At 39.7% G+C, this 12,062-nt stretch overlaps 1 pseudogene across 1 annotated transcript in view; it reads right to left on the bottom strand.

Moving 5' to 3' along the window:
* LOC101699202 (broad substrate specificity ATP-binding cassette transporter ABCG2-like) overlaps positions 1-12,062 on the bottom strand; it is a 66,254-nt pseudogene that overhangs the window by 30,934 nt on the left and 23,258 nt on the right. Inside the window, exon 2 of the transcript XR_015452866.1 lies at positions 990-1,212. The product of XR_015452866.1 is annotated as a broad substrate specificity ATP-binding cassette transporter ABCG2-like (transcript). The remainder of the gene's footprint in view (positions 1-989; positions 1,213-12,062) is intronic.

The raw sequence follows: 12,062 nt of genomic DNA, 5'->3' as shown, positions 1-12,062 counted from the left end.
TAAGAATAATGAGAGTCAGGGGCTGGGGATTTAGCTCAGTGGTTCCGCCACCTGCTTCAAAAGCACAAGGTCCGGAGTTCAATCCCTGGTACCAAAAAAGAATAATGAGAGTCAAAATTTTCACTTTTTTGAGATTTTTACAAACATGAAAATTTGGAAAGAATCAGAAGAATTAGATTGGAATTGGTGAATTAATGAGAAGTCATGAGTTTTTAACTAGAAAGGGAGCTGTTTAACAGAACAGTAGATGCATACATATGTATGTGTGTATATGTACATGTATACATATATTCCGTAAGTATATATATATATACACATATATACATATATATGTATATATACACATATCACTTTTTCCAGTTTTTCTTTTTATTAGTATATGTTTCCATTATGTAATGATTAGATTCCTTGTGGGGAGTTCCTACATGTTCATTACACATCTCAATCCTTTTTTCATCCCCTTTCTTTCTCCTCTGTCTCCCCTACTTTCATCTCTTAATCCCCTTCCCATCTAAACAAAATCTGTCTCCCTTCTTCCTATTTTCTATATTTTATTTTCCTTTTCATTTACATTTTGGGTTTCTCATATAAAAAAGCCATGTAGTATTTAAACTTGTCTGATTTACTTCAATTAACGTTATGGTCTGAAGGTGCCTCCATTTTCCTAGAAATGACTCAAGTTCATCCTTCCTTAGAGTAGTACTCCATAGCGTAGATATGCCACATTTTCTTTATTCATCTGTTGATATATACAAATATATGTGTATATATATATATCACTTTTAAGAAAACTCAAAAATGTCTTCATTGTAAGACAAAAGTCATCCAATCACTTCACTCCTAGGTTAGCCAAAAGAAATGAAATCATGTGTATGTATATCTATACAAACACTTAGATATAAAAGTTAACAACAGTTTGTTGGTAAATGGGAAAATTAGTGTTCATTACTGTAGATCAACAAAGAGCTCTTAAAAGTTAAAGTACATACCTCATATTCGACAGTATTTCTTTCTCCATTGTTTTCTGACCAAGTAGAAAGCCACTTTTCATTTTTACTCTATAAGAGTTGATATGAAAACTTAACACAGCCCAGTCAGTGCATGTCTTCAGGTCACTGGGGGTCATTCCCGGGGGTGTCTTTGTTGTTTCTTTGTAACATGCGGATAAAAATCTTGTCATTTCTGGAACACATCTGGAGAGCTTCTGCTTTGCTGTAGAGAGAAAAGCAACAGTTATATAATAATGCCAGTACATTGACTGTAAACCCCAGGTAACACATTTAAATCAAATGTATTTTACATTGCAATTTGTTTTTTAAATTGTAATGATTAAATTCCTTACCAATAACTAGCCTACATTACTGTGATAAGAACAAATTTAGAGCCTATAAATGGACGTGGATGCAACTTTGAGTACATGCAGTTCAAGTATATGTCCAATTCCTAAGAAGTAAATTGGACCTAATAATTAAGAGTATAAATATTAGACAAAATTTAAAGGATGAAAAACATGAGACTAATCAGGCTTGCAAACCATGTTACAAGGCTCAACACCAAGGCCGCCCCTGAATGCGGCAGCCCCTCGGGAACGCGCACGCAGGGTAGGCGGGAGCGAGCACCCAGGGCAGGCGCGGGGGTGGGGGTGGGGTAGCGCTCACCGCCCGCTGATCCCGGGCGGTAGTGAGTACAGAAACCTCGCCCGCAGCGCTTGTAAACTGTTTTTGCTGCCCCTGCCTGGATCACCCTAAGTGGTACCAGTTCCTGTTAGAGTTCAGAATCTTGCGTTCTTGGCGGAGGTTTAGACCACTCATTTTAGAGGAAACAGCCCCAAGAAGAATGACTAGTTTTCCTTTTAGATGGGTGAGAAGCAGTCCAGATGGCTGCTCTCCTGTGCCCTCATTTTGGCTTCAGAGTCCACCCTCCCTTGAATCTTTGCTGATCCCCTCCTTGGGTCTCCCCACCAGGCAACTCTGCACTCACAAGACCTGTGGTTTAGTGTCAGAACCAACCTGTGACCTGTTTTCCTTGTGTAAGGACCAAAGCATCCTCCCGCGAGGTAATTTAGGGGGGATGGGGCTTAAAGTCGCTCTTGGAAAATACTTTACATATGACTGAGGAGAATGGGTGTGCATGGCTCCCCTGCCTTGGCTCAAAAAAACCCGGCTTGAGGCCAGGGGACCAGAAGAGAAGGTCCTGCTGAGCTCTGCTGGGTGACAGGAGTCTGTCCCCGCCACTCTGGCCCACTTCTGTCTCAAGAAAACTATGATAAAGAAAAGATGGGTATGCCAAAGATTAAAACTAGACCCATACCTATCACCATGCACTAAACTAAGATCAAAGTGGATTAAAGATCTAAATATTAAGACAGAAACACTAAACTTTCTGGAAGACAGGTAGAACCCTTGAAGACATTGGACTAGGAAAAGACTTTATGAACAAAACCTCAGTAGCACAGGAACTAGCATAAAGAATCAACAACTAGGATCTCATTTTATTAAAAAGCTTCTGCACTGCAAGAGAACCACCACCAGAGCTAAGAGTCAACCTACAATGTGGGAAAAAAATTTTAGCAGCTCTACCTCAGACAAAGGACTACTATCTAGATTATATAAAGAACTGAAAAAAATGAGACCCCCCCCTCAAATTTAAAGACCCAGTTCAAAAATGGGCATCTGAAATGAACAGACATTTCTCAGACAAAAATTAAAAGCAGCAAATAAGCACATGAAAAAATGTTCAACATCACCGGTCATTTGAGAGATACAGATGAAAACAACACTGAGATTCCACCTCACCCCAGAAAGAATGGCTGCTATGGAGAAATCAACCAATAACAAATGCTGGTAGGAGTGTGAGAAGAAAGGAACCCTTTTCCATTGTTGGTGGGAGTGCAGACTGGTGCAACCACTGTGGAAATCCATGTGGAGATTCATCAAAAAACTACAATTAGAGGTCCCATTTCACCCAGCTATTCCCCTGCTGGAGATCTTCCCAAAAGAATTAAAAGAATCATACCACAGCGATATATGTGCACCCACGTTTATAGCAGCACAGTTTGTAATAGCTAAAGCTTGGAAACAGCCCAAGTGCCCATCAACTGGAAACTGGATACAGGAGATGTGGTTTTTTTTTTTTATAAAATGGAGTACTACTCAGCCATAAAGAACAAGAAACTACAGACTTTTATAGCTAAACGGATGCATATTGAGTCCATAATCTTAAGTGAAATAAATAAGACACACGTGTAAATACTGAATAGTTTCTCTAGTGTGAGAAACTGAAAGTGTAAATAAGGATTAAAACATTTAAAATGAATAATTGATAATTTGAAATAGGAAGAAAAGGTCCAAAGGGGTAGGGGTGGCGTGAGGGGGAAGGGGAAAGGAAAGGAGGGAAAGGAAAAATTATGAGAAAAGAAAAAAATGGAAACAAAATCTGTAAATAGGGAAGGATGGAAGGGATGAAGGGTGCACAGGTAATGGGGAAAAAATAAGAACCAAGATACATCATGTACAGGTACAAACACCCAATGATAAATTTAAATGTATTGTATATCTAAAATGTACCAATAAAAGAATTTAAGCAAAAAAGAAAGAAAGAAAGAAAGAAAGAAAGAAAGAAAGAAAAAGAAAAGTGGGTATTATCTGGCAGTGTGGGTAGGGCAGACATGGGAAAATGCTGCTTTGTAGTCCTTATGTCTGCATTTTAACCCCTGTTATTCCCTGGAAAATAGCTCACACATAATTTGACATCCTGCAGAGAAATGACTCAGATTTTTGTATTTTCAAGATCCCTAAATTAGAAGGGGGAAAAGAGCTGAGTTTTGTATTCAATCATTGTTAATTTGTTTATTTTTTAATCTAATTTGGCTGCAGTCAGGCACTGGTCCTCAGTCCAGAATGTGAGTCATTGTCCAGAAATCTAGACCATGAAGGTTGACACAGTGGGAGAAAACTTGGGTTCTACTACACTACTGTCCTACTCACTGCTCACTGTCCTGGTTGAGTTACTCTTCCTTTGCTTCACTTGCCCTGCTTTAAAATAAAGGAGATAGAATAGATTTAGGAACTAGAATGATTTCTAAGGCCATTTCCAGCTTTAAAATCCTATGTTTATGTGATTTTACTAATTGAAATTTGGGGCTTTCTACTTTACAAAGTCACCTACCTGACACTTGGTAACCTTTCCTACCTCAAACCAAGTCATTCAGGATAGAAACCTCTTTATTTTCTTTGACCTTCCATCTCCATATTGGCTATCTTAGTTTCTTTTATCCTTGCTGAGACAAAATACCCAACACCCAAAGTTAAAAGAGGAAAAGTTTTTTTAGCTAACAGTTTGTAGAGATTTCAGTCCATAATCTGCTGGCTCCAAGGCAGGATCATATGGCAGCAGGGCATCCCAGAGGAGAAAATTATGGCAGGCAGAAGATAGCAAACAAGCAGGTGACAAGTAACAATCCACACACTAGCCCTCTTTCTATCCCTTATATTTTTATCCAAACTACCCATCCTTAAGGAAGGTAGCATTCATACCTTTACTCCTACTCAGAACTATGCCAAGCCAATCAGTGGACTGATATAGTAATCACACACTCTAAATTCAGCCATCTTTGTAAAAGCCCCTAGCTATGACCCCAAGAGGCTTTGGGGGAACATCTAGACCCAAAACATAACATTCCATCCCTGATTCCCCCAAAGATTTATGCAAAAGGTATTTAGTTCATCTCCAGGAGTTGCCAAAGTCCTAATAGTTTCAGCATTCCTGAAAAGTCCAAGTCCAAACTCTCCTCTGAGATTTAAGGCAAACTCAGCTAGGAGCCCTTGTACAAATGGAATGAAAGTTAAACGCTGCCAACATTCAGTGGCACAAGATCCACATTTCTGTTCCAAAAGGTAAGGGTGGATGGAAAGGAATGGAAACAAAGTAAAAATAAAATCCAACTGGGCAAACATTAAGTCCCATAGCTCCATGTTCACCATCCCTGGCAATCTGTGGCAAATTGTGAACTCCCAAGGACTTGGATGGCTCTGTCCCCAAGGCACTTCTGGTGGTTGAGGCTCCCATGACTTCTCTCTTTGGCTGGCTTTGATCACTTTGGAGCTTTCCTCAGATAATTCACACTCCTGGCTTCTCCAGACTTTTTCACTGCACTTTCAGCTTCATACAGCTTCACACATTATCCTTTCATGGGCACACTGCCTGGCCTCTTGGGCCTTCTTCTGAAATCTGGGTGGAAGCTGAAGGACCCTAGCTAGCAAGACAAACTCCATATTGCTGCTTGACCTACCTGCCTGCCCTTTAGATGAATTCAGAAGGAGGAGGCTTAGAAACTTCCCCCCCCTTAGAGAGTCTCTTAGAAACAACAATTAATCAACTATTGTTTTACAAATGTTCTAACGACAGGACGATCCGCTTCTGTACCTTTCGCTTGCTTTGCTAGTTTTATCCCACAGGGGGGCCTAGAAACTGTTGGCCTCAAAGGTGTATAAAACATGTTTGTCAACCTCGGCTCCGGTCCTGGCCAGTAATAAACTCCTGTGTGGATTTAATATCTGTCTCTGGTTGGTTCTCTCTCACTGGGTATAACAGAAGCCTTCCTCATCCCACAACTCTTGCATTCTGCATGCATCTAAAAGCAGCACCACATGGATGATGCCAACGTCTGCTGCCAGCTGGAGCTAGGCTTCCTTCTGTCTTGGCTGTAGGGGTTGAACACCTATGAACCAAATCCTGAGAAACAACTTCCCTAGACTGAGACCATTCTGGAACATTGTGCTCTGAGGCTGCAAAGGTGGACTCCTGGTTCTTGTGATGTTCTCAAGCCATCTTTTCTACTCTCTTCTGAAATACTTGGCTTTTTCTTGCTGATCATTTCAGTGACTAATTTCTCCTCTGTTCTGTCTTTGCAGGCTACAGCATTACTGGAGCTTCCTTTCTGGCCCAACTCAAAACATTTTAAATCATTCTGCTGGGCTCTTTTCTCTTGATTCTCAACATAAATCTGACTAAGAGCCCCCAGTAGCCATGCCACAACCTCAACGTTAGACTGCCTTAAAATTTCTTCTCCTAGATTAATTAGTCTGCTGCTCTTAATCTCACTCTCAGGCAAAGTATCTGGACATGAACAAAATACAGACAGACTTTCTGCCAAGGTATAACACACATTGTCTGGAGTTCAATGGCCAAGGCAGTCCTTCTTCCCAGCAGAAACCTCCTGAACCCAGTCGTTACCAGCAGCATTTCTATCAGCATTCTGGTCTTCTGAGCTCTTACCAGAATCTCCCACCAAGCACAGCCCAAAACATTGCAGGGATACTTTTCCTGCCAGCATCTCCAAACCTTTACAAACTCTTCCCACAAGCCAGTCCTAAAGGCACCTGAACCACATGGTCAAATATAGTCACAGCAATGATCCCACTCCTGGAACCAAATTTTGTCTTACTTTTTTCATTGTTGAGACAAAAATACCCAACACCCAGAGTTAAAGGAGCAAAGGTTTTTTTACCTCACAGTTTGTAGAGGTTTCCATAGTTGGCTGGCTCCAAGATGGGATAGCATGGTGGAGGGGCATTGCAGAGGAGAAACAGTTTATGGCAGGCAGAAGATAGTAAACAAACAAGCAACAATTCATACACTAGCCCTCTCTCTTTCTGTCCTTTATATTTTTATCCAGGCTACCCACCCATAGATCAGTTAGCACTCACACCCTTAATCCTACCCAAAACTATGCCAAACCAACCAGTGGATTGATTTAGTAATCACACATCCTTAATCCCAACATCGCACACTCTAAATCCAGCCACCTCTGAAAAAGGCCCCCAGCTATGACTGCATGAGACTTTGAGGGAACATTTAGACACAAGCCATAACAATGCCTAAGCATTTAAGAAAAAAAATTTTAAAACCTTCCTTCTTCTTTTCACATTCATCCCTAGTTACCATCTTAGGTAAGTTTAGTTTTTTGCTGTTGCCTAATCAGGCTTTTCTCCCTCCACACCATTACTATTTCCCACCTCAAACCTACTATCAACACAGTTCTCAAGACTCCCATATCATCATTGTATTTCTCTAGACATCCATAACTACTCCCTCGTGCCTGTGGGATACTCTCACTTCCTGTTTTCCATTGCTCAAAGTGAATCTTTCAGCCTAGCTTGGTTAGTTTCTTTCTTGTCTCCATCAAACATTATGCCTGTGCATAATTCTTGCCTCTTAACTATTCAGCTCCATAGGCATCTCCTGCCTGACAAACTCCTAAACTATTTTCAGCACTTCATGTGTAACAATGAGCACTGTTACCTGTTTTCATAAGTCTATGGCAATGCACAGATTATCTCCCAAATTCATGGAAACAAGTCTTGTTCTAGTTTTATCTCCCCACTGAGAATCTAGTATACTGGTATGGATACCATTGTTACTTAATGTATTTCATTTGAAAAATAAAATGGCCAGCTGTGGTAGCACATGGCTATAATATCAGCACTCAGACATTGAGCCAGAAAGATCACTGTGAGTTTGAGGCCAGCCTGGGCTACATAGTGAGACCCTGTCTAAAAAAAAAGAACAAGAAAAGAAAAAAAAAATGGTACTTGGTGCAAAGAAGTATATATATATATATATATATATATATATGAGAGAGAGAGAGAGGCCAAAGAAACCAGGACTAGAGGACCCAAAATCTTGAAAAGAAAGAAGCAGCACTGAACCCAGCTCAGAACCTTATGTTTTCCTCTCGGTATTTGTGCAGGCAAGCTGTACCTGGGTGGAGAAAATTTCAGGAAAACCAAGCAAAAGGAAGCTGCTGGAGTGGTCCTCCTGAATGCTGTAAAATATCTAAGCAAATAATTCAACAGTGTCTCAGCTAGGAAGGCAAAATTCGAACATACAGTGTATTCAAAAACAAGGTGTCCTGGAAACTCCAAGGCTTTGATATCTGAAAGCAGTAAGGCCTGGGAATGCAGGCAAACTGAAAATAAGTCACTGCTTCATCAAAGTGATTTGCTTTGACTTTGCTAAAAAAAGCTAATCCAGTGTAAAAGAAGATATTTTCATCCAAATTTCCAATCTGAAATTATCATGTGTACCAGAAAATAAGATCCAAATTTCCACTTGAGAATAGAAAAGTAGACCAAGTAGTAATCCAGACTGGAGTTATCAAACAATGACATTAACCCACCTATCCAATATGTCCAAGAAAAAGGAAAATAGATTATTACCTAATAACTAGATTGTTCTATAAAAATTATGTGGACTTCGGGGTACTTTAAACACAGATTATGGAAGAGAATTAGTAAACTTGATGAGTACTATGTAGAAAACATCCAAGATGGAAATTCTAGGTGGGCATGGTGGTATATACTTGTAACCCAAGCTCTCAGGAGGCTGAAGCAGGAGGATCACCATCCATGAGTTCAAGTCCATCCTGGTCTACATAGTGAGTTAAAGCTCAGCTTGAACTAAATAGCAAAATCCTTTCTCAAAATTTTTTTTCTAAGTAATGAAAATTGTGATCATGATAAATATAGAAAAATATAAAACTTCAGAAAAAAAGATAACATCTCATACCCATGTGATGTTCAGGTACTAAAAACTTGTCTACCTTCTCCCAAAACTTATTAAGAGAAGTGTGGAATACATAGTTTTATTTTAAATAGGCCATTGACTCAAGATGGAAATGAGACTTTTGTGAAGTTCTCAATTAATAAAACATAATAATTGGAACTAAAGTATGCAAGAAAATTCACCCATACCATCACAAAACCGTGGGCTAGAACTTCTAAATACAATAACATTGTTAGAAGAATGTATATAGAGTTCACCTTCCCTGTGAATGGATAAAGTTTGGAATTCATACTGCTGATCTGTAGTTCCTCCCCAGGGTTCAAACATCTCAGAGGGAAGCAGGGCCTTAGGAGTCACCATTAACCAGGTGACTACTGTGTTCTATTGAGTAAAGTGTTTGCTGTCTCTTCCTATACAGTATGTTAAGTAATTTTATAATTGGCTAAGAGGCATCCACCCAATTAGGGATCACAGTTCTGGAGTCTTTGACCAGAAGATGAATTGTGTTTCTAGCGGGATATTCAGTAGGTTCAAAGATATTGTCACCAGTGCTCACTTCAGGCAGGAGATGTCCAGCCTCAAAGGGTTCAGCCGTACTCAGGGACACCCAAAGTCATGGCTGGACAGGATCCTACAGGGATGACCCTGTAATATGCCTATTAATGGGTTGAGGATTAACCCAGGGGCAGGCCTGTGAGGATTAAGTCCTACAGGGGTGGACCTGTAATATCCCCAGTAATGATTAAGGGATTAATCCAAGGACAGGCCTGTGTGGGTTCCACAGCTTCAGCCATAACAGGTCATGCAGTAGGGCTGACGGGCCTAGTATCCCTCAGGGGTACCCCTGTAATATCACATTAATGAGTCAGGGATTAACACACACACAGACCTAAGAGGGTCACACAACCTCATTTCTACCCCTCTTATCTATAGACCCATCATAGGAAATGCTTCATTTATTCCTTCTGATTCCCTGCTCAGATGCCTCCTCACCCACTGGGAACAGTTCCATCCTAAGGTGCCCTAGAAAAATCATCTTATATTCTTGTGTAATAACAAATGGCCCATGTATCCACTTGGGGAAAATGAGACATGGCCACTCCTTGGTAACCTAAAATATAACACCATACAGACATTCCTTCTTTAATGACCAAGTGCAGTTCATATGACTAGATCTTTAAAAGAATTGGTTGCTAAATGAGGAATCATATATACAGTATGTACTTACAATATTCACAACAAAGAAATAGTCAAAGGAAACTCCAACTTGATGACTTTGCTTGTATTTGCATAACTCTTACATGCAGTACTGTAATGTATAACAACCAAAAACTGCAGTACTGTACTGAGCAGTACAACCAGCAAAAAGTACAGTACTGTATAAACAAGGTGTACTGTGCATAAAAAGATTGAGGCTCTATAAACAAGTGTACAGAACTGTATAAAAAGACATTCAAGCTCATATTTTAGTCATCAGATCCTTCAAAATCCTCAGTATCATCATTGGAATAATGATCAGATGTAGAAGGCCCAGGTAAGGGAGATGATGAAGTAGAAATAGAAGAACTAGTAGTAGAGTTCTGGGTATAGCTTTTGAGAAGAATTCTGTTAGTGTGGTCTCTTTTGTCATTTTCTATTTTGCTTCATAAACTTCACAGTAGCATTATAAAAGTTCACTTATTTGTCCTTGCATTTATGAGAACCATTCAACATTTGGATCCATATCCTTTAATTCTAACAAAGCTGCATTCACTTTTGAGAACACACTGTAGACAGTATACTGTAGACACACTGGGAAGCCTGTAGAGTCTTGGTGCATAGAATCAAATACAAAAGCAGAAGAAACCACCTTAAGGCCTCACTGCTACTCACATTTCTGCACCATAAGCCTGAATTTGTGTTGTAAGTCTGAGTGGCTTATAAATTCAAACAGTCATTAAACAGGTCATTAAATGAGAAATATCGATATTTCGATTACAGGAGCTACTTTGTAAAATTCTAACTAAAAAGTGGGGTCAGGGTTACTGATTTTAAGCACAGAGAAGGCTTAGTCATGGAAACCTATTAATATATAAAAGAACTTGGCACCAAACTTATATTTGCTTGATACTAACTTTCCCTACCTCTGTGAGGCTGACCAGTCTGTTCCTAATGATCATCTGGTAAGGATAACCATGATGAGAAGTGGCTGGATTTGTCCTGCTTAGAAGCAGAGCTCCTGGAGCAAACTAATGAGACACCATTGACCCACCACAGTTCCTTGATAATAACTGCCAAGTTCTAAAGGGATAGAGAGGAGATGAAGTGTTCCCCATGTATCAAAAATAGTCCAGAGAAGAAAAGGATCCACTAGATGGCAGAGCAGGAATCAATGCTCTTCACTAAAATTCTGAACCATAATTATGACACTTTCATAGGGAAGGTGGAGTAATTGGTGGTCATGGATGTGTGAACATCCCTCACTCTACGTCCTTTAGTCCCTGAACAGAAGTTAGAGTTGCCACATATTAAGCATTTCCCTATGCCAAGTCCACAATGATGGATTCCCCAGATGTAGGAACCCTAGCACAGTGGATCCTACTCAAGGCCTCACCACTGGCAAGTGATGGAGAAAGATCCAAACCCAAATCTCCTGACCACAAAGTTCTCTCTTCCTGATCTGTCTTGTACAGAGGTGCGAAAGTCTTGATCATGCAAATGTTCCTACACAAAAGCTACACAGTTGTGGATCTTGGAACCTTTCATAAATAGTGCCTCTGCTTTCAGATCACAGAGGGATGCTTACCAGACGAATTATATTAGAAGTTGCTATATATGACAGTATCAATACTATTTTGTTTTTCTTGGCCATATAGAAGCCAATGTTATGTCTTTCTGAAATTTGAAGATTGTACTATACATTTTTCTATTGTGAACTTGCAACATTTTTTTCAGGAATTTCCTCTTTGTTCTTGTTCTGGGCAACTTGTGGGGTTTTTTTTTAGCAAATGTAACATCAGTGGGTAACTAGTGAACCAATTGTTGAATGTGACATTTGGATTACTTTTTGAAATAGGTGCAACAACTCTTGTTTCCTTTATTTATGCAGCAATAAACCATATAATGTTGGGAACAAAATAGTATTGATACTGTCAACATTACACCATGATGATAAAATTGATAGTGAACACAAGTGAGGTGGTATATGCCTGTAATCCCAGCACTCTGGAGGCTGAGGCAGGAGGATCCTGTGAGTTCAAGATCGGGTTATGCTACTTAGTGAGTTCAAAGCTAGCCTGGACTACATAGGGAGACCCTGTCTCAAAACAACAAACAAGCAAACAAAAAAGATTCCTATGAATCCTCAACACAAATGAAGGCAAAAATGATCACATTTTACAACAAAACAAAAGGAAGAGTAAATGTTGAGTAGTCCAGCAATTATGATGTTGCTCAAAATACAAAGCTTTGGCCAATGGTTGTGTTTTACTCCATCCTAAACATGTCAGGCATAAATA

The sequence above is a fragment of the Heterocephalus glaber genome, unplaced genomic scaffold (assembly GCF_053883595.1).
Source record: "Heterocephalus glaber isolate CG9 unplaced genomic scaffold, H.glaber_assembly_v1.0 deba00001454, whole genome shotgun sequence".
Classification (NCBI taxonomy): Eukaryota; Metazoa; Chordata; class Mammalia; order Rodentia; family Bathyergidae; genus Heterocephalus; species Heterocephalus glaber.
This window is presented reverse-complemented; position numbering and strand designations above follow the sequence as displayed.